Here is a 22443-nt window from a genome sequence, read left to right as displayed (position 1 = left end):
TGTCTCCATCAGCTGAGTGGATGACCCACCAGCCCTGGACACTGAGCTGGGACCAGACATACCGCTTGTGTCTTGTGGTCTTGTCAGCTAGAATGCAACGGGAAGTTACTCAAATCAGCAGAAGTGAGGAGGGGAAGGGACAAAAGCAGGGAAAGAATGTGTTTTGTTTTGCAGAACCAACAGTTCTGGCCAAAGAGATGCCCAAAGTGAAGGCGTGCCTTGCCCAACCAGCCCCTTATGCGAGCCAGCATGGGCTGGATTGGAGCTGAGGACCTCTGCAGAAGCCTCCCTAAGTTGTCCTGAAATCACCATTAGCTCATCATAATACTAAGATCTCCTCTGGCCAGAGTCTTCTGCCACTCTTGGAACCTACGTTGTATGCACCGGCATGTTAACATGCTAGGCAGGTGCAATTTAACCAAAGTGCTTTTGTAAGCTTCCTGCCCAAGTGTCCTAAAACTCTGAATGAAAGCTTCCTGTACTAACCCCATGGGAGACAGCACTTTGAGAGCTAATCTCCCTGTCTTCTTACTTGTAGCAAGCAATGAAAAGCTCTTTGCTTTCAAACTTCCTTGGGTTGTATTCAATTTCATGCACTTCAAGCAGCGAGGCTCTTGAGTTTGGTTACAGTCTTAACCATACTCTACCACATGACAAATGCTGTTCGTCTACACTGCCCTGCCTGACCCTGAGTGCTTCATCATGAAGTCTATGCTCTCCCTAGCTACTCCTTCCAGAGCCTGGTCTGGTGTCTGGTTCTTAATAGTCAGTTACAGTGTTGGGGGCTGAAGGAATGAATGACTTCCCTGCAGGAAGCATCTCCATTCATCCTGAGATAATGCTGGTGGGCTAAGCCATTACAGTGCTGCCTTCATGGGGTTTATAACTTGCCCTGCAGGGTCCTTGTACAGAGCGTCCTTCTGTGCAATTCAGCCACTTCAGCATGAAGAACCAAGACCCTACAAAGTCCACATGAACTCAAGGACCCTCATAGCCCCACTTCCCATGCATATTCTCCAGGTCTCTGCAAGTCTGGGACATTGAAAACTCGGTGACCATCCAGGAAGTACCCGTTCATCAACCCCCACCCTCTCGTCTTCCTTTTCTCAAACCATACTTGCATCATGTTTCACTGAGTCAAGGTCATTCTTGTATCTAAAGCCCAACTGCAAAGTTCACAAGTCACCAAGACCACTGATTTGTAAGAATAATTAAAAGTTTGGTGTCCCCACGACCCTCTTCGGTTCTGATAAGTCACTATTGATAATTCAGCTATTAACATGTGAGATACTTATGCCGTTTGACCTAGCAATAGCCCCTCTTTGAATTTATACAACAGAAATACTCTAATGCACCAAAAATATTTTCACTAATGCCCAAAGATAAGTAAGTTTCTTACAACACTGTTAAGTAAACTGAAAATACCTAAAATGTTAATCAATGGGGAATTTTAAAAATGGTGTATTCATTCTATACTACAGTATATTAAAAAGGCTTTAGGGGCACCTGGGTGGCTCAGCTGGTTAAGCATCTGACTTCGGCTCAGATTATGATTTCACAGCTCGTGAGTTCAAGCCCCACATCGGGCTCTGTGCTGACAGCTCAAAGTCTGGAGCCTATTTAGGATTCTGTGTCTCCCTCTCTCTCTCTGTTCCTCCCCTGCTCGTGCTCTGTCTCTCTCTCTCAAAAATAAAATAAACATTAAAAAAACTTTTTTTAAAAAGGCTTTAAAAAGAGTAAGACGGGCACCTGGGTGGCTCAGTCAGTTAAACGTCCAGCTTCAGCTCAGGTCATGATCTCACGGTTTGTGAGTTCAAGCCGCACGTTGGGATCTGTGCTGACAGTTCAGAGCCTGGAGTCCGTTTTGGATTCTGTGTCTCCCTCTCTCTCTCTGTTCCTCCCCTGCTCGTGCTCTGTCTCTCTCTCTCAAAAATAAAATAAACATTAAAAAAAAAAAAAAAGAGTAAGACAGGACCAGCTGGATGTCTCAGTCAGTTGAGCACTGACTCTTGATTTCATCTCAGATCATGATCCCAGGGTCGTGGGATGGAGCCCAGCATCAGGCTCTGTACTGAGCATGGAGCCTGCTTTAGATTCTCTTACTTTCTCCCTCTGCCCCTCTGCCCTGCTTGCACTCACAATCTATCTCTTTCTATATATTAAAAAAAAAAACAATTAATTAAAAAAAAGAGTAAGACCAAAGTATATATATTCACATTAAAAGAGCTCTAAGACATTCACAAAACAATCTGCATATGTAATTCTGTTTAGGTGGAAAGAACTGAGTGTGTATATTTATGTTCTCTGAATGGTTGTAAATGCAGAGAAACACGCCTGGGGGACAATATTCGTACAGTAACCTTTAGATAAAGAAACAGAATTTTAAGAAGGGGTGAGTGAGAGGGTGACTTACTTTTTATTCTTACATATATACTTCTGTTTGGAACTTTTTACAATGGCTATCTTACGTGTGTGATGATTGAAAATATCAGTTTTCCAAGTTCTCAGGTTTTCAACTATATAACATAAGATCAATGCATTAGCCAGGGCTTTCAAGGGAAACAGAACAATTAGGAGACAGGCACACACAGATAGAGAGATAGAGATAAAGATAAAGATAGAAGTAGAGATTTATTATGAAGAATTGGCTCATGCAAAAGCCATTGTCCTGGTTCAAAAAGCCAGAATTCGAAGCAGGCTGGTTCAAAGGCCATCAAGCAGGAAAATTCTCTCTTACCCGAGGGACGGTAAGCCTTTTCCATTCAGGCCTTCAACTGATTGGATAGGGGCCACCCACATTGGGAGAGCAATCTGCTTTACTCAGTCTACCAAATTATCTTTTTTAAATGTTTACTTATTAATTTGAGAGAGACAAAGCATGAGCAGGGAATAGGCAAGAGAGAGAATCCCAAGCAGACCCCATGCTGTCATTGCAGAGCCTGACTCAGGGCTCAATCTCACAAACTGTCAGATCATTACCTGAGCCAAAATCAAGAGTCAGACACAACTGACCGAGCCACCCAGGCGTCCCCTCAGTCTATCCATTTAATTGTTAATCTCATCCAAAATTCTTTCATAGAAACATCCAGAATAATGTCTGACCAAATATCTAGGCATCCTGTGGTCTAATCACAATGACATATGAAATTAACCATCACAGTCAATGACCAATCACTGTGATTAATCTGTCTATTGGTTGGTTTTAAGAAGGCAAAACTTTTTTTTTTTTAATAGTTTATTGTCAAATTAGTTTCCACATAACACTCAGTGCTCATCCCCACAAGAAGGCAAAACTTTATAACCCAAATATATTCTGCAAGTGAATTACTGCAACTATTTTTAGAAATAATAGCCCATTCTTATTTTTAATAATAATTTTTAATTTTTAAATTCCATTAAACTTTTTTTCTTAAGTTTATTTATTTTTGAGAGAGAGACACAGACTGTGAGCAGGGAAGGGGCAGAGAGAGAGGGAGACACAGAATTCAAAGCAGGCTTTAGGCTCTGAGCTGTCAGCACAGAGCCCAACATGCGGCTCAAAGTCACGAACTGGAAGATTATGACCTGAGCTGAAGTCGGACGCTTAACCTACTGAGCCACCCCGGCACCCCAAAACCCCATTAAACTTTAAAACATCCCTCCCCATTGACACAGTATTATCCAATGTTCCCAGTCCAGAGCTCATGTCACTATGCAGTCTGGCTTTTCTGGTTCTTTAGAAAAGGTGGACTATTTTAATTCAGCTCAAGACACTGATCTTTGCTTTTGCCTGTGAAAGTTGTGGAGCCCCAAATTCCCCACCTACTCCTGAAGGGGCTGCCCCACCCCCAGCTGCTATCCTTAGAACGCTGAAGGATGTAAGTAATGCCAAGGTCTCAATCATCAAAAGTATTACAGTCACTCCTTGTGGGGCTGAGTGGTGGAGGAGGGTGAGGCAAGGAAGAGTATAAAAGTTTGGGGGCTGTAGTGTAAGAAAAATGTTTCAGCCTGAGGCACCTGGCTGGCTTGGTCAGTAGAGCATACAGCTCTTCATCTCAGGGTCGTGAGTTCAAGCCCCACATTCGTTGTGGAGATTACATACATATATACAGGCACACATAAATACATTTGAGCCTGCTGGATGGAAACCAGAGGAAAAGAAATGTGTCAGCCAAGAGGTGGTAAGGGGAGGAAAGAAGACAGGAAGAAAGTTCATGACTCCGAGGGAGCGTGGAGCCTGGGTTTGTCCTGGATATGAGATCATGCATAGTAAGGCACTGCTAGGGCTCAGAGAAAGATCTAGTGTTTGTAAGGGCTGTAAGAGGAAAAGATATGAACCACAGGTGACAAAAAGTGAGTCCTCATTATCTCCCAGACACTCCATGTTAATTATCCCATGCAATGCTTACAACAGCCTTGAAAGAGAAGTACCATTAATATCCCCATTTTTGAGATGAGAAAACCAAGTTTCAGATAGAGCTGGGACTCGAACCTGGGACTGAATTCAAAGCCTGAGTGCTGAATCATTAACTATGCAACAACTGACCCCATCAAGGGAACGGCTTAAAAATAAGAACTTTTATACATTCCTGCTGAGAGAAGCAGGGGAAAGGAAGGGAAATTTGGGAGCAATGACCTCGCCTGCTAGAAGTCACATATCCCAGCCTCACTGAGAATCTCTGCCAGAACTAGAGAAAACTCCTTGGAACCCGTTGACGAAATTCAAGAGTGAATCCCGGAGCCAGCAACAGCGGCTGAGCTGGGGGGAGTTCCAGGCTCATTCCCTGGGGACCCAGATCCATAAATTGGGACAGATGCCAGGCTGAGATGCAAACTGAAATGATCCCATGGGCATCGAGGAGACAGCATGAGACACTCCCAGTCAACACTTAGGTGCTCTAGGTCTAGGGGGTGACTGGCCACCAATCAACTCCTGAGGCTCCTCGAACCAAGATGCCCCCAAAATCTTTGATCAGCAGATGTCGGAGCCATCTACGGACTTCCTTCCCTGGACGCAGGCCATCTGTGAGCACATCAAGGAGACTGGCCATAAAGGAGGGATTGGAGGGGCGCCTGGGTGGCTCAGTAGGTTAAGCATCCAACTTTGGTTCAGGCCATGATCTCACGAGTTCATGAGTTCGAGCCCCATGTCGGGCTGTCTGCTGTCAGAGTGGAACCTTCCAGTCCTCTGTCTTCTTCTCTCTGTGTTCTCCTTCACTTGTGCTCTCTCTCTCAAAAATAAATGAACAGTAAGAAAAGTAAACAAAAGCAAAAACAAAAACAAAAACAAAACAAAACCTTTATAATAACATTTTTAAAAGGAGGGATTGGAAAAGGTGGGTGTTCAAGAGCTACCAGTGAGCCGTGAATAAATGGGGAAATTCTGCTCTATGACTCCAGGGAAAACAGAAAAAAAAAAATTGTTTGAAACTGCATAAGAGGGGCGCCTGGGTGGCTCAGTTGCTTAAGCATCTGACTTCGGCTCAGGTCATGATCTCACAGTCCGTGAGTTCAAGCCCCGCATCAGGCTCTGTGCTGACAGCTCAGAACCTGGAGCCTGCTGTGGATTCTGTGTCTCCCTCTTTCTGCCTCTCCACTGCTCACACTGTTTCTCTCTCTCTCTCCCTCTCAAAAATAAACTTTTAAAAATATTTTAAAAGAATTTTTTAATATATAGTAAAAATCAGAATCTGATGAGTGTCAAATTACATGGTGAGATTTTTATAGTTGATGTATTTATAGATCAGAGTGCTTTGCAAAAAAGAAAAAGACAACAATGATTCCCAGGCACCCTGCCACCTTGTTTGTGAACTATACCTGTGTTGCAAATTATAATGAAGATCAGAATGGAGGCTTTGATGATAAGGTAATTTGTGCAAGCCGATGTTCTTGCCAACTTTTTAGGCTGTGCTACACTACTGGAACATCTAACAACAAGTGCGTGTGATCACAGTTCAATAGTGTCATCCGGAACACGACCAAGCTGACTTTTCGTTTCAATGATAAGAACGTTCACAACTGACCATGAATAACATTGTTTTGACATGGCAAAACTTCATCCTGGAGGGTTTTATTCTTTTCTTTCAATTTTTTAATGTTTATTTATTTTTGAGAGAGGCAGAGACAGAGCATGAGTGGGGGAAGGGCAGAGAGAGAGGGAGACACAGAATCCGAAGCAGGCTCCAGGCTCCGAGCTGTCGGCACAGAGCCAGACGCGGGGCTCCAACTCGTGAACTGCGAGATCATGATCTGAGCCAAGCTGGACATTTAACCAATGAATTGAGCCCCCCAGGCACCCCATAGAAGGTTCTACTCTATTTCATGGTATTGTGTGTCATGTGTAATCCGTACCAGTGTTGGCAGTTTCCCTGACTGTGCGCAGTTGCATCTCCCACACAGTCCCACATGCCCGCGTGCCCACTCACTACACCACAAAGCGTGAAGAGCCTAATTTGAATTTCCCATTCCCCTAATGGTTCCCATTTATCTTCCGCAAACGTGCCTCTCTCCCACATCCCTACATGACTTTCTCACAAAGTCCTCAGGGTCTTCCTGGCAGACCTGTCCTTCTGGGTATCTCTAATGTGACTCCTTAGCGCACCTGTGCGCTTCCTTCCTGCTGGGACAGGGCCTTGAGATCACACGCTTCGACCTGCCCTTGCTCTGTGCTCTTCTCTGATGCTTCTTTCCTGTCCTCCATCCCACGAGTTCAGACAGTTAGATACACCACTAAATGCTGACAGTCCAGCAACTTCATTCCAACAGATGCCTTCAAAGCATCATTTCAGGTTTATACATCCTTAGCAGAGACTTCTGCTGCCTTGTATTTTGATTTTGGTAATTCTCCTCAGCCTATATCAAAGGCCAGCTTTCAGGTCTTGGACCCTAGAAATTTGACTCCCAGTCCCTTCTTCAAGTCTTAAAAATAAGTTTATCTTTCACTTCTAGCCACTTGCCTTTTCCAAATGTAGTGGTTCCTCCTTTTGCTCTTAATTTGTCAAGTCTTTAAATGTTTGCCTTTTCTCCTGGCTGTGGTCTAGTTGCCACTTCTGCTTACACATTTATGTGTGTGTGTGTGTGTGTGTGTGTGTGTGTGTTTATTTCTTTGAGAGAGAGAGACAAAGAAACAGAGCATGAGCAGGGGAGGGACAGAGAGAGAAGGAGACACAGAATCCAAAGCAGGCTCCAGGCTCTGAGCTGTCAGCACAGAGCCCAATGCAGGGCTCGAACCTACAGAGTGTGAGATCATGACCTGAGCGAAAGTCAGATGCTTAACCGACTAAGCCACCGAGCACCCTTACACAATTATTTTTTAGCATGGACATGCTGGTCATGTATCTTAAATATTTTTTGTACATACACGGCATATGTATGTATAAATATATAAATACATATACATACATATATATGTATACATATGTATACTTATGTATATAGTGACACAATATAGCCTTAATTACTTAAAACAAGTAACTACTTAAAAGTTTTAACTACTTAAGACAAGTAACCTTGACACAGGATTTAATTTCTTAAAACCTTCCACTCCTGGGGCACCTGGGTGGCTCAGTTGGTTAAGCATCCGACTTCGGCTCAGGTCATGATCTCACCATTCGTGGGTTTGAGCCCCGTGAAGGGCTCTGTGCTGGCAACTAGCTCAGAGCCTGGAGCCTGTCTTCAGATTCTGTGTCTCCCTCTCTCTCTGACCCTCCGCTGCTCACGTTGTCTCTCTCTCTCTCTCAAAAATAAATAAAACATAAAAAATTAAAAAAAAACTTCCACTTCATTTGAGGGAAGAAAAATTGGTGTAATTCCACAAGCCTGAACTTTTAGATACAATTGATGAAATACATGATCAATACACAGTGCTTAAGGGAAGACAAGTAAGATTCCTGGTTTTCTGTCGTGTCGACCATTACTGACTGTCCAGTACTTGGTTGAATAGAGAATGAAAGCTGCTGGGTTCTACTTAGAGAAAGTAGTGCAGAGAAACCATGCAAAGACTTCAGGCAAAGTTGAGTGAGTTTTTCCCATTCTTTAGGGGATTTGCTAAAGTTATTCACTGTTTTGAAATTTTAAGATAACGTGAACAAGAGATAATAATCTTTTCACTCTCAGAGGCCTGGGTGGCTCAGTTAAGTGTCCGACTCTTGATTTTGGCTCCAGTCATGATCTCACAGTTTGTGGGATCGAGCCCCGCATCAGGCTCTACACTAACAACATGGACCCTGCTTGGGGTTCTTTCTCCTTCTCTCTCTCCCTGCTCACATGCTCTCTCTCCCCCCTCAAAATAAATAAATAAACTTAAAAAAATAAACTAAAGGGGTGCCTAGGTGGCTCAGTCAGTTAAGCATCTGATTCTTGATTTCTGCTCAGGTAGTGATCTCATGGTCCATGAGATCAAGCCCCACATCCGGATCTGCACTGACAGCTCGGAACCTGCTTGGGATTCTCTCTCCCTCTCTCTCTCTGTCCCTCCCTTATTTGCTCTCTCTCTGTCTCAAATTAAACAACAATTTACAACAAATAACAACAATTAGAAACATGCTTTTTTCCTTCAAAAAAAAAAGATAAATAACAACAAAGAGAAATGCAAATCTTTTAAAAGCCATTGTTACTCTCATTGTGGAGCAGAAGTTCCCAACGTGAAGAGAATGTTCCTAGGCACAAAATAGACTGTGTAGCTACTTGTGGACATCCCAAGGCCACTGAAGTGGGGAGTGGCTGGGAGGGGGACACAGTTCCTTCTAGAACCCCCTCAGGGCCACCCAGAGGCACAGCCTGGACCCAGGACACGTGTCAGCCAACACCCTAACAGCTACAAGCCAGATAACACCAGGGGTCAGAAATCGTCGCTCAACCCACGTCTCAAGCCTGCAGGAGGATGCGGTTTCCTGCATCTCAAAGACCTCCCGTCTGACCCAGGAGAGCCCACGGCCCTGGGGGCGTGTTCCTCGACTAGGGGTTAACAGACCTGCGTGTTTCCCCTCAAAAAAATAGTTGAGAAGACCAGTAAGAGTTGATATTGTTCGGGGGTTTTTTTGTATTTTTTTAAAGATTTTATTTTTAGCAACCTCTACACCCAACGGTACGGCTCCAGCTCATAAGGCTGTGATCGAGTCGCCTGCTCCTCCCACTGAGCCAACCAGGCGCCTTTTGTGGGTCTTTCTTACAAAGGAAAACCTTTTTTTTTTTCCCATTAAATATCTACCATCATTATCATTTTCTTTAAAGAGGACATTTTAACAACAAAATAGGAACATGATCATCTTAGAATAACTAGAAGCCTGAATTAAATAGAGCTTCACTCAAAGACCCTACTTTGTCCTTAATTTTCTCATTTTGTCCACAAGCTAGTGAGTGCCAGTCTGGAGATGGCATTTGAGAACAAGTCAGCATGACTTGCCCCCGACGCCTCTCACGTCCGCCCACCGCCCTTCCTCCACCAGAGAACTGATCAGGCCCTCCACAGTGACACCGCATACCTAATGCATAATGTTGTCATAGCACTGATAATGTTGTGCCTGAATCGCGAGTCCCAGAGACCTCCAAGGAGCCGGCACCAATGCAAATACAAAAGGGTCTTTATTACAAGCTCAAGCTGGGGCTCACCCGCCTACCGGTGTAGTGGCTGAAGGTGAAGCCAAGAGCAATAGTGAACAGGGTTTTTAAGGAGTAAGGGATGGGGGTGTTACGGTACGTATGGCATCATCACATAAGCACCAATTACAATTGTACAGCACCCCTGGTAACAGCTTTGACCATTCAGTATCTGTGAGGTGTTCGTTACTTTTGGTGGGACCCAATCATAACTTTTGAGAATCCTTTGAAAGTGACCAATTATGAGGTGAGTTCAAAGGGCCCACGTGGGGTTCAGGCAAGCGGTGAGAAATTGGCTCGTTTGTACAGAATAACTGTCTACAGTTCCCAGCCTTGACTCAGACCACAGGAATGTGTTTTGATTAGCTGACCTGAGGGCGGTCCGAGGATGGCTCTGGCCTTGAACAATCTGAGGCTTTTCCTGGAACAGTACGTGCAGCCCAAGGTTGCTCTTAATGGAGGACTTAATTTTAGGCTCTTCAACACTGTGTATCTAATGCATAATGTTGTCACAGCACTGATAATATTGCAATGCTTAGGAAAAGATTGTCTCTTTTTTGCTAAGGTAAACTTTTCTAGCTTTGTAGGCTCAGAGCACTGATTTACACCAAATACTCAGATACATTGATAAAAGAAGTAGAACTCCAGGGTGCCTGGGTGGCTCAGTTGGTTAAGTGTCTGACTCTTGATTTCAGCTCAGGTCCTGATCTCATGGTTCGTGAGTTCAAGCCCCACAGTGGGCTCTGTGCTGACAGCATAGAGCCTGCTTGGGATTCTCTCTCTCCGTCTCTCTCTCTCTCTGTCTCTCTCCCCTCCTCTCTCTCTCCCCTCTCATGCTCTCTCTCAAAATAAATAATAATAATAATAATAATAATAAAAGAAAATAGAATAGCACCCAAGAAAATAAGCTCCAGAGAAAAGTTGTTTCGTTTATACTTTTATTGATTCTAAGACACATTTTTTCATGTTTTGACATCTTTGATATCATTCTGCATTTCCTCCTTAGTGGTATATAAATCGTGGAATGACCTACAGTTGACGGCACCTAAGAGTCTGGGAAGATGGTAGATCTAACCTTAGGGACATCACCCCTTCTGACCACTGCCACCCAGCCGCAACCCGCTGCTGCGTCCCATCGATCTGACCTCCTATCTCTGCTTAAAATCTGTTCCCCACCCCACCTCCCCCAAATCCCACTGCTCCGATGCTTATTTGGCTCAGGTCTAGAACAGCTAGGGTGCTTTCAGCTGTGGCCAACAGAGATCCCATCTCGAAGTGGCTTAAACAAAAAGTGAAGAAATCGCCTCATGGGATGGCGTGAGTCATGGCAGCTCAGGCTTGATCTACTCATCAGCATGTCTATGTCTTCAAGGACCCCCTCATTCTCTATGCCCCGGCTCCACCAGCTGCATAAGACGTTGGCCAGAGTTTCGAGCATCACCTGCGTATCAGCTTGCCAGGGCTGCCCTAACAAAATACCCACACTGGGAGCTTCAACAACAATGTGTTTTCTCACACTTCTGCAGGCTGCAAGTCCAAGATCAAGGTCAGCAGGTCTGGTCTCTCTGGAGGCCTCTCTCCTGGGCTTGGGGATGGCAGCCTCCTTGCCATGGACTCACATGGTCTTTCCTCTGTGCACATATCCCGAATGTCTCCGGGTATCCAAATTTCGTCTTCTTCTAAGGACACCAGTGAGGGAGCACCTGGTGGCTCAGCCAATTAAAACATCTGAGTCTTGGCTTCAGCTCAGGCCATGATCTCACAGTTTCGTGAGATCCCATCAGGCTCTGTGCTGACAGCATGGAGCCTGCTTGGAATGCTCTCTCTCCCTCTCTCTCTCTCTCTGCCTCACCCTTGCCCACACTGTCTCTGTGTCTTTCAGAAATACATACATACATAAATCCTTAAAAATAAATAAATAAATAAATAAACAAATAAATAAATAAATAAATAAAAATAAATAAAGGACACCAGTGAGATTCGATTAAGGCCCACTCAATGGCCTTATTTTAATGTAATCACAACTTTGCAAAACTTGTCCTCAAATACAGTCACATTCTGAGGCATAGGGGTTGCAGCTCTGACATACAAATTTGGGGGAACACAGTTCAACTCATAATCTATACATCAAAAGAATGTCCAGAAGGAAGATAAGATGGATAAGATACAGCTGCCAACAGAGATCCCTCTAAACCACTAACCACCTCCGCAATCCCATAGAAACATTCACGTCATTTGCAAGAGCACCAGGCTCCAACTCCACACCAGAGGAGGTGTGTGTCTCAGTTACCCATGAGTGCGTAACAAAGCACTCCAAGACATGGTGGCTGAAAACAACAGTCATGTCTTCTTGCCCATGAGTCTGCAGTGTGAGCAGAGCTCAGTGGGATGGCTTGTTTCTGGGATATTTGAATGCCTTCCCTTTTCTTCAGTCACTTCTCCATCTTTCTCTCCTTTCTCCATGACCTTTCTCCTCAGCACTTCAACTTTGCCACTCCCTCTTTCCTTTCTCTTCCTCTTTTGCTCTCTACTTTACCTCCTGACCCTTCCCTCTGTCACACCCCTTCCTCTCTCTGTCCAGTTGTCCCTGTTCCTCATGTTGCATCCACTCTCCAGCCACTCGCTTCCAGGCTGGAGGATGCACCATAGGACCCATGATAGATACTTCCCAGGTCTCTGTCCCTGCGTCTCTCAGAGAACCTTTGCCACAGACTTTCCCTTGTAGGAGACCCAGGCCAAGGCAGATAGTACCAGAAATGGTTCTGGAAACAGGCTGTCAGGGAAGAGCTGAATTGCTCACATATCCAAAGGAAAAGTGACCCCATTCCTGCCGGTCAGCAGGATTGCTGGAGCACATGGCACTGGCCTCCCCACCTTTCTCTTCCCCACTTCGGGGCTCTTATGCATTTTAGGTCAACTCTTCTGTTCACTGAATTTCCGTGTGCAGCAGAAGGCAGGAATCAGGGAGAAAAGTTAGGAGAGTAACAGGAGAACCTGCAAGGAAGGTCAAGGCACAGGCAGTGAAGAGGAGCTGAGAGAGGGGAGTGAGGGAGGGGTCGGTGGTACCATTGCAGCCACCCAGCCTTTCCGCCACGCAACAGTCTAAATGCAGCGGCATGGCGGAGTTGGAGGCTGGGTTGTGCATAGTGACAAACTGGAAATTGTTGGGAGGTGGGGAAGGATTGGTAAGAATGTAAATAAAGGAATAAATCAGGGAGCCTGGGTGGCTCCGTCGGTTGAGTGTCTGACTCTTGATTTTCGCCCATGTTGTGATCTCAGGGTCGTGGGATCAAGTCCCACATCAGGCTCTGTGCTTCTGATTCTCTTGCCCTCCCTCTCTCCCTCTACCTCTCTCCCTTGCTTGTGCTCTCTCTTTCTCCAAAATACAATTTTTTAAAAAAGAAGAAATAAATCATTGCTTTGATAGAGTGTTGCTTTCTGTGGGCTTAGATTTATTGCCAATGGCCAGTCCATGTCAAAATAATTCAAAATGTACTGGAGGCAAAAAAATTGACAGTATGTGTGTGCAGTGAGAGAGAAAAGCATGGAGGAGAACCTTCCCTGCAATCTCAAATCCAGCCTCACTTCTCCAAGTGACTGGTCTAAGCTTTATTGTTGAAAAAAATACTATACAAAACTAACACACATATGGAAACGGAGCTAAAACATAAATATTTCCAAAAGATGGTAACCAGACCACCTACCAAGCTGATCACTTCATAATAAAAATATTAAATCAGAGGCTCCCGGTGGGCTCAGTCAGTAGAGCATGTGACGCTTGATCTTGGGTTGGAACTGGAGCCCCATGTTGAGTGTAGAGATTACTTAAAAAGAATTTTTCTTAATTCTTTAACGTTTTATTTATTTCTGAGAGAGAGAGACAGCGTGAGCAAGGAAGGGTCAGAGAGAGAGGGAGACACAGAATCCGAAACAGGCTCCAGGCTCTGAGCTGGCAGTCAGCACAGAACCCAAAAAAGAAATTTTTTGAACCTTTAACAAAAGATTACATCACTATGTTATACACCTGAAACTAATATAATGTTGTGTGTCANTCTCAGGATCGTGAGTTCAAGACCCACAGTTGGTAGAGATTACTAAAAAAAAAACAAAAAACAAACAAACAAAAAAAACTTTAAAAAACTAACAAAAATATATAACATAACAAAATAACATACATGAAATAACATAACATAACATGTCTCAGAGGCTCCTAGCTGGCTTAGTTGGTGGACACTGTGACTCTCCATCTTGGGGTTGTGAGTTCATGCCCCACATTGGGTATCGATATTACTTTAAAAAAAAAAAAAGATGTTTTAAGTAAATAAATAAAACAATGAAACGTTTCAGTGTCCCTTGCATCAGAATCAGAAGTAGGTGGGGCGCCTGGGTGGTTCATTCGGTTAAGCATCCGACTTTGGCTCAGGTCATGATCTCATGGTTTGTGGGTTTGAGCCCCGCATCAGGCTCTGTGCTGACAGCTCAGAGCCTGGAGCCTGTTTCAGACTCTGTGTCTCCCTCTCTCTCTGACCCTCCCCTGCTCGCACTGTCTGTCTCTGACTCTCAACAATAAATAAAAAACATTAAAAACATTTTTTTTTAAGAATCAGAAGTAGGTAACCACGTTGTAATGTCATTGTTACAACTGCTAAAACAGAACATTAGAATTCCATTTAAAAGCTCTTGAGAGGCACATGAATGGCTCAGTCACTTGAATGTTCAGTCATTTTGGCTCAGGTCATGATCCCAGGGTCGTGGGATGGAGCCCCGCATCGGGCTCAGCGCTGACATCGCGGAGCCTGCTTGAGATTCTCTCTCTCTCCCTCTGCCCCTCTATCCTGCTTTCTCTCACTAAAAAATAAAAATAAATAAATGCTTAAATTTTTGTAAAAATCCTTGAGAATCTCCAATTCTTTTTGCTAAAGGGCAAAACAAATGTGCTTGCCCTTTGTTCAAGACCCCTGACCAACCAGCGCAACGGTGCTAACTTTTTCCCTAGTTTTCCTCATCTGGTCACTGTCATTCCATCTTCTGCCGTTGCCTGGGGGGATCTACGTGTTCTTCCTCCTTCCTTCCTGTCCATATTCACCCTGACAATCTGTCTTTATCTGCCATTAATCATCAAGGTCTCCTGTATCCGTGGGTGCTGAAATTCCACGTTTATCTTTGCAAATCCCTAAAAATGATTTGGATCATATTATGATTCCTGGATATTCTGTGCTTTTGTCATATGTAGATGACCTCTTACCAGCCTCTAACTCAACACTTGCCTACCAGCAGGACTCGATAACTTTACTCTCCTCTCTCATTCAAAAGGGCTACAGGGTTTCTAAGGAAAAACTCCAATGTTGTTTGACACAAGTCTATTCCCTGTGCCTGTCTTTTCATGCAACACCTCAATACCTCCCACCGGAAGCCATTCTCAAGATCCTGAGGACAAGTGCGATTTCAACACGATGTACCTTCTGAGGCATGGCTGTCTATTATTAACAATAACACGAGGGGGCTCCCAGATGGCTCAACAGGCTAAGCTCCCGACTTCAGCCCTGGTCATGATCTCACAACTTGTGAGTTCGAGCCCCATGTCGGGTTCTGTGCTGACAGCTCCGAGCCTGGATCCTGCTTTGGATTCTGTGTCTCCCTCTCTCTCTGCCCCTCCGCTGCTCACACTCTATGTCTCTCTCTCTCCCTCTCTCTCTCCTAAAAGTAAATATTTTTAAAATGTTTTTTTAATAATTTTTTTTTAAGTTTAAACCAACAATAACATTGGGATATCCTTCCGTTGCTGACCTGTCAATATAAGGGACTGAGCGTGGCTGCTGGAAGTGGAAGAAAAAATTAAAAATTTCCCCTCTCAAAGGGCTTAGGCAGGTCTTCCTGATTAGGATAAGAGCTTTCCCTCTTCTGTCAGGAGAAGATAGAATTGCTGTAGGTGAGATAACCCAGGGTCAAAGCGACAAGCAGAGGCCTATGGCCTAATACAGGCCTTCTCGGAACCCTGGACAGGTGGACAGCCTCCTTGCCTGTGGCCTCAGCCACAGCCGTGATTCCGGAAAAGGGGTCATTTGCCTCTATAATTCTACATACAGTCTGGCTCTTCCAGAGCTGGTACTCATNAGCACAGAGCCCGACGCAGGGCTCGAACCCACAAACCACGAGATCATGACCTGAGCAGAAGTTAGATACTGAACCGACTGAGCCACCCAGGTACCCCGTTCAAGATTTTATTATAACAAAAAGTATAGCTGTGATTATCTCTGAGCAGAGGGTTGGGGATCCAGGGTCAGTGTCCAGGCAGGGGCGTTGGGAGGCTTGTGGAAGCTGCCTCAAGGCCATTCTCAGCCACCTGCCACCTGTCAGGGAGGCTGCCCGAGTGTGTGTTCGCCTCCCGGGGGCCCTGGCGGCCGAGGCTTCTTGCCTTGCTGCCCACCCCGGCCTCCCAGGACGCAGCTGCAGGTGACAACGCGGAGTGGCGGTGGCACACGGTGGCTCCTCAGCCACAGGGCGCCTCGCTGCCCGCGCCGCACTGTCGACTGGCCGCTTCTGTCTCTGAGCTGTCCCCGCAGCGTGGGCCTGGAGAAGCCCACAGCTTTGCTGACTTTCCCAACGTTGTCTGCGTCAGGGACCAACGATCAGGGCTAAGACACTAATCGTGTTGTTTCTCCACCAGCCCAGGTGTCCGCCTGCCCAGGACAGACGCTGGGCTCCCGGCCGTCTTCAGGCCCCGCTGTTGGAACCGGGACTTGGGACCAGCGCACGGAGGGGCGGATTCAGTGGCGGCGGCGGCAGCCTGTGTCGTGCGGAAGAGCCAAAAATTAAGTCCTCCGTTAAGAGCAACCTCGGGCTGCACGTAGCCTCAGTCCCAGTCCCAGGAAAAGCCTCAGATTGTTCAAGACTAAAGCCATCCTCGGACCGCCCTCAGTTCAGCTAATCAAAAAAAGAAAGAAAGAAAGAAAGAAAGAAAGAAAGAAAGAAAGAAAGAAAGAAAGAAAGAAAGAAAGAAAGAAAGAAAGAAAAGAAAGAAAGAAAGGAAGGAAGGAAGGAAGGGAGAAAGAAAGAAAGAAAGAAGAAACACTCCTATGGTCTGAGTCAAGGCTGGGAACTGCAGATACAAACTAGCCAATTTCTCACTGCTTGTCTGAACCCCATGTGGGCCCTTTAAACTCACCTCACAACTGGTCATTTTCAAAGATTCTCAAAAGTCATGATTGGGTCCCACCAAAAGTAACGAACACCTCACAGACACTGAATGGTCGAAGCTGTAATTGTAACTGGTGCTTATGTGATGATGCTGCACGTACTGTAACAGCCCCATCCCTTACTCCTTAAAAACCCTGTTTGCTACTGTTACTGGCTTCATCTTGCTGCCGCGACACCGGTAGGCGGGTGAGCCCCTGCTCGAGCTTGTAATAAAGACCCTTTTGTACTTGCATCGGTGCCGGCTCCTTGGAGGTCTCTGGGACTCGCGAATCGGGCACAATAGTGCCAGCGTCCAGGCAGCCACGTAGGCCAGCCCTGCGGGGAAATGTCAGGCTGCCCACAGCTCCTGCCGCCAGCGAGGGGTCACCAGAGGCTGTGGCTCCGCCCTGTGCTCAGGCCACGTGTGCGGTGGCTGGGCGGGTCTCAGAGCCTCAGGACTCGGGCCGGACACCTCCCTGGGCGGCGCTGGAGCCGAAGGGCCGGACGGCAGGTGCATCCCCTCCCCCATCCCCAGGACCGGCTCCCTGACCGCAGCCTCGAGGAGACGGAGACGCTGGCTCGCTGTGAGTCATCACCTGCCCGTCGGCAGCGTTCTGGGACTTTCTTGCAGCTTCCAGGGAAAGAGGTACAGGTTTTGTTCCCCCGGCCACTGCGGGAGGATGTGAGAATACTTCGCATTAGCAGTCCATGCTTGCGGGCCGCCAGCTCCGAGCCGCTGGCCCCGGGGCCCACCGCGCTGGGCTGGGAGCCCCCCGGGTCACGCTCGCTCTGCTAAGACTGTCCGACCCACTGTCTAGCACAGGCTCAACGCCTGGATTCTTCTGCTCAACTAACTAAAAATGAAAACTCTCGCTTGCGGCTTGTGAGGGATGGAATTGGGCGGGTGGGGACCAGAGGGCGGGAGCGTGCTCCCGGGACGCATCAGTGACCCCCCCAGCTCCCTCTGGAGACCCCAAGGCCGAGGCCACGTGAGCAGCAATAGCTGGGAGGGCACACAGTCCTTACCCCCTCCGCAGGCACAGAGTGAGGTACAGGACGCGCCTTAGCTACCTAACACCCCCACCCCACAGCGCGACACTGCCCTCCAGAGGTGAGCTGGAGGGACTGCGGCCTGCTCGGCGCCCTCTGGTGGCCGCAGAGGGGAACAGCAGGAAGCCGAATCTGGTCTTTGTCTAAAGAAAAAACGACACGCGGAAGGTCACTGGCTTGACTGTCTTGTCTCTTCTTCCCACCCTCCTGCTGATAGTTGGAAGTTTTATATAGCGATGCAAAAGCCAAAGCCGTTTCCACAACCATTTAAGTTTTTACTGCTGTCAAAATTATGTTGGATTATTATTTGTATGGTTCCCTCCGCATACTCCCTAAATTCAGTTATTATGATCTCGGCAGAAGACTGAAGTTGCAACACTCACCACCAGAGGATGCTCTCTGTGGTCTACACCGTGAAGCACCTCCCCCAAGAACGCCAGGCAAACGTTACCCTTTTCTGTGAGGGCCAGGATGCAATGGTTTGGAAGCACTGACCCAAGCAGATTCAAAAGAGGATTTTTAATTAAATCAAATAAGACTGCATGAATGAATTAGTGAATGAAATCAAAGTACTTGCTTTGCCTCTTAGAAGCTGCAAATCACCAGCCTCTCCAAGCCTTGGATTTCCAGCTGCAAAGAGAGAATAGGATATATCTCACAGAATTATAAAGATTGACAAGGAATGACACAAGTTAAAGCTATAAAGCATTATACAAATTTAATTATTACCACCTTTGGTATAAGTTACACTATCATTTCCCTAGCTGGCCGCTGTCTTCAACCTCTCCATCTGCCATATAGTAGTCTCATCAACAAACTCTTCTTCAGACACTGTTCCCCCCTCCCCCAAATCAATCTCCACATTAAAAACATTGGCAGCTCCCCTTTGCTTACTCGGTCAAGTCTAAAGTCACACCACGAGGATGTCCATCACCTGGCTGTCACTCCCTCTGTTCTCGGTGAAGCCAGTGATGGGAGGGGAGGAGCTGGAGTCCAAGTCCGATCTGTCAGCTACACCAGCGACTAGGGATGTAAGGTCTCAGGGTCAAGCTGCATTAGGCCAAAGCTTACCCAGGGAAGTCAGAAGCAACAGCGTGAAGGGGCAAGTTCAACAGGGAGCCCAAAGTCAGAGCTGCAGAGACAGCATTGGCGTTGGCTGTAAGGTCTAGGTAAGGACATAAGCCATTTTTTTAAATACGGATGGGCTCATTATGCTGTCCTGACAAACAACTTCCAAACCCCAGTGCTTTAACAAAACAGAGGTCTATTATCTGCTGATGCAAAGCAGGCAGCAGGTCTGGGTGACTGCGTGGTGATTATCTTCCATGAGGCCATCTGGGTGGCTGAAGGGATGATACATCTGGAGGATGGTGTAGGCTTTTCTTTGCTTCAGCCTGGAGCTGAAACCTTTTGCTCAGAGCTCACGGTCCACAACTGACCATGTGGCCCCACGGTATTTCCAGAGGACTGGCAAATGTGGCCATGGTGTTTAGAATCCAAAAATATCACCCCAAGCTCCTTCCTCCCCTTACACGGACATCATCCTCTCATCAGTAGTGTGGCTTATTTCTCCACTCCCTCAGTCTGGGCTGGCATTGTGACGTCCTCTGGCCAATAGAATGTAGCAGAATGACAGGTGCAGCCTAGCCCTGAAGCCTAGCACCTTCTGTGTTTGTTCTCTTGGAACCCAGCCTCCGGCGAGAAGGAAGTTGAAACTCTCCTTCTAGAGAAAGATGGGTCCTGTGATGAGGTCCTGGAGGGTGAGGCTCACGTGGAGAGAGACATGGGGAGAGAATTCCCAGCTGAATGCGGCTGCATAAGCCACCTGTCTGACGACTGATGATACGCGTTGCTCAGTCAACATACAGAACCCAGAGAAATAATGCAGATGTCCACTTGCTACCAACCTGCACCCTTGGGCTTGCTAAGCAATGAAATTTGACAAGGGGACAAACGGGTTTCAGGCAAGGCTTTAGCTTGAGCACAAGGAAGGCAGCACGAAGATCCTCATGCTGGCTGCCCGAGGAGAGGTCAGGAGAGTTTTTTGTTTTGTTTTTAATTTTTGTTTTAATGTTTATTTATTTTTGAATCTGAATCTGAAGCAGGCTCCAGGCTCTGAGCTGTCAGCACATAGGCTGATGCGGGGCTTGAACTCATGAACTGTGAGATCATGACCTGAGCTGAAGTGAGTCACTTAACTGACTGAGCCCCCCAGGCGCACTGCCGCGGGGAGAGTTTTGAAAAGAAACTTAGATGGGAAAAGGGTCCTTTAGAAGCATATAGTGGTGGGGATTCATTAGCACCTGCACACTTAAAGGTCATGCCTATAAGGCATGTGTCCACTGTCTAATTAGCAAGTTCCATTTCCACCTCTGAGGGTGATTTTTAGCATTAGGAGGAGGGGGGAAGTCAGTGAAGGGTCAACACTGGGATCCATCTGGGCATAGACTGGTTTGATCCGTCTTCTCCAGTCTTTAACCTCCCAGCCTCCCCCAAGATGCTACACGAGACCGTGAGCCTTAGCTTTTTTCCTATAGGGAGGCAGCCAAAGAATGCTGCATATAGTGGTCAGGGTTGAGAGGACCAGAGTCAGGTCCCTGCTCTGGCTCACATGAACTGATGATAGATAATTAAATACGGCAAATCTACAAAATGGAATATGACTTGCTGATTAAACGGAATTAAATACTGATACATGCTACAAAATGGGCAAACCACTTATATGAAATATCCAGAAGAGAAAAATCTACAGGGACAGAAAGTAGATCAGTGGCTGCCTAGGTTTGGGGGGAGGGGGGTGCGGGGACGAGAGCATAGGGTGTGACTACAGTGGGTATGGAGTTGGGGGAGGGGTGATGAAAACACTCAAAACTGGACTATGGCATTGGTTACAGGACTCTGTGAATATATAAAAAACCATTCAGGGGCTCCTGGGCGGCTCGGTCGGTAGAGCATCCGAGTTCAGCTCAGGTCATGATCTTACAGTTCGTGGGTTCGAGCCCCATGTCAGGCTCTGTGCTGACAGCTCAGAGCCTGGAGCCTGCTTCAGATTCTGTGTCTCCCTCTCTCTCCGCCCCTCCCCTGCTCACACTCTCTCTCTTTCAAAAATAAATAAAAATGTTTAAATTAAAGAAAAACATTCAATTGTACACTATAAATAAGTGGGTTGTGGGGCGCCTGGGTGACTCAGTCGGTTAAGCTTCCAACTTCGGCTCAGGTTATGAACTCACAGTGGTGAGTTTGAGCCCTACATCAGGGTCTGTGCTGACAGCTTGGAGCCTGGAGCCTGTTTCAGAGTCTGTGTCTCCCTTTCTCTCTTTCTGCCCCTCCTCCGCTTGTGCTCTGTCTCTCTCAGAAATGAATAAACATTAAAAAAATATTTTTTAAATATTTTTATTTATTTCTAGGAGAGAGAGAGAGAGACAGCGTGAGCAGGGGAGGGTCAGAGAGAGAGGGAGACACAGACTCTGAAACAGGCTCCAGGCTCTGAGCTGGCAGTCAGCACAGAGCCTGACGCGGGGCTCGAACCCACGAACCGCGAGATCATGACCTAAGCGAAAGTCGGATGCTCAACCGACTAAGCCACCCAGGCACCCCTAAAAAAATATTTTTTAAATGACTGGGTTGCATGGTATGTGATTTATACCCCAATAAATGCTTTTTTAAAAAATATCAAGGGGCACCTGGCTGGCTCAGTGGGAAGAGCATACGACTCTTGATCTCTGAGTTGGAGCCCTGGGTGTAGAGATTACTTAAATAAATAAAACTTAAAAATAAATAAAAATAAATCAAGGTTGGGGTACCTGGCTGGCTCTGTCCATACAGCATGTGACTCTTGACCTCAGGGCTGGAGGTTGGAGCCCCACACTGGATGCAGAGGTTATTTAAAAATAAAATCTTGGGGCGCCTAGGTGGTCCAGTCAGTGAAGCAACCAACTTTGGTCAGGTCATGATCTCACAGTTTGTGCCCCACATTAGGGAAGTTTACTTAAAATATATATTTTAAGGTAACTGATATTCCCTCAGAACTCTTAACAAAAATTATCCAAAATTTGGAAATACGGTAAAAGAATGACCCATGTCATTTCAATGTGACACAAAAGTACAGTCCAAGAGGCTCACCCAAGGATTATCCAATTCTCTGGTTTGGGCTGACCCCTACTGATGAGCCACGGGTGTCTACTGAGCACAAGTGGATATTTAACTTTGTTTAATTTTAATTAATTTAAATTTAAATCTCAAAAATGATGCTTTTTCAGGTGCCCGGCTGACTCAGCCAGTAGAGCATGCAACTCGGTCTCGAGGCTGTGGGCTCTAACCACAACTTAAGAATAATAAAGCCCTTGGGGCGCCTGGGTGGCTCAGTTNAAATTTGATGAAATCTAAATGCAGATAAACATTTTCTGGTAAAAATTAGCATAAAAATTGAGCAGAGCTGTGAATATCAAATACACACTGGATGGTAAAGAGTTAGTAAGAAAATAAATTTTTTATATTGGCTACATGTTGAAATGAGAATATTTTACATACACACACCCAAATGTGTCCTTTTTGTTTTATTTTACTAATTTTTAAAAAGTGTTTATCTATTTTGAGAGAGAGAAAGTAAGCACACATGAACAGGGAACAGGGAGAGGGAGG

At 46.1% G+C, this 22443-nt stretch overlaps 1 long non-coding RNA gene across 1 annotated transcript in view; it reads left to right on the top strand.

Annotated features, from left to right (window-relative positions):
* The first annotated feature begins 17325 nt into the window (after positions 1-17325).
* The window catches only part of LOC144228170 (uncharacterized), a 7174-nt gene continuing 2056 nt past the window's right edge, over positions 17326-22443 (top strand). The window contains exon 1 of the long non-coding RNA XR_013334140.1: positions 17326-17398. This is a non-coding gene — a long non-coding RNA (uncharacterized LOC144228170). The remainder of the gene's footprint in view (positions 17399-22443) is intronic.

The sequence above is a fragment of the Crocuta crocuta genome, unplaced genomic scaffold, assembly GCF_008692635.1.
Source record: "Crocuta crocuta isolate KB4526 unplaced genomic scaffold, BGI_CrCroc_1.0 scaffold133, whole genome shotgun sequence".
Classification (NCBI taxonomy): Eukaryota; Metazoa; Chordata; class Mammalia; order Carnivora; family Hyaenidae; genus Crocuta; species Crocuta crocuta.
This window is presented reverse-complemented; position numbering and strand designations above follow the sequence as displayed.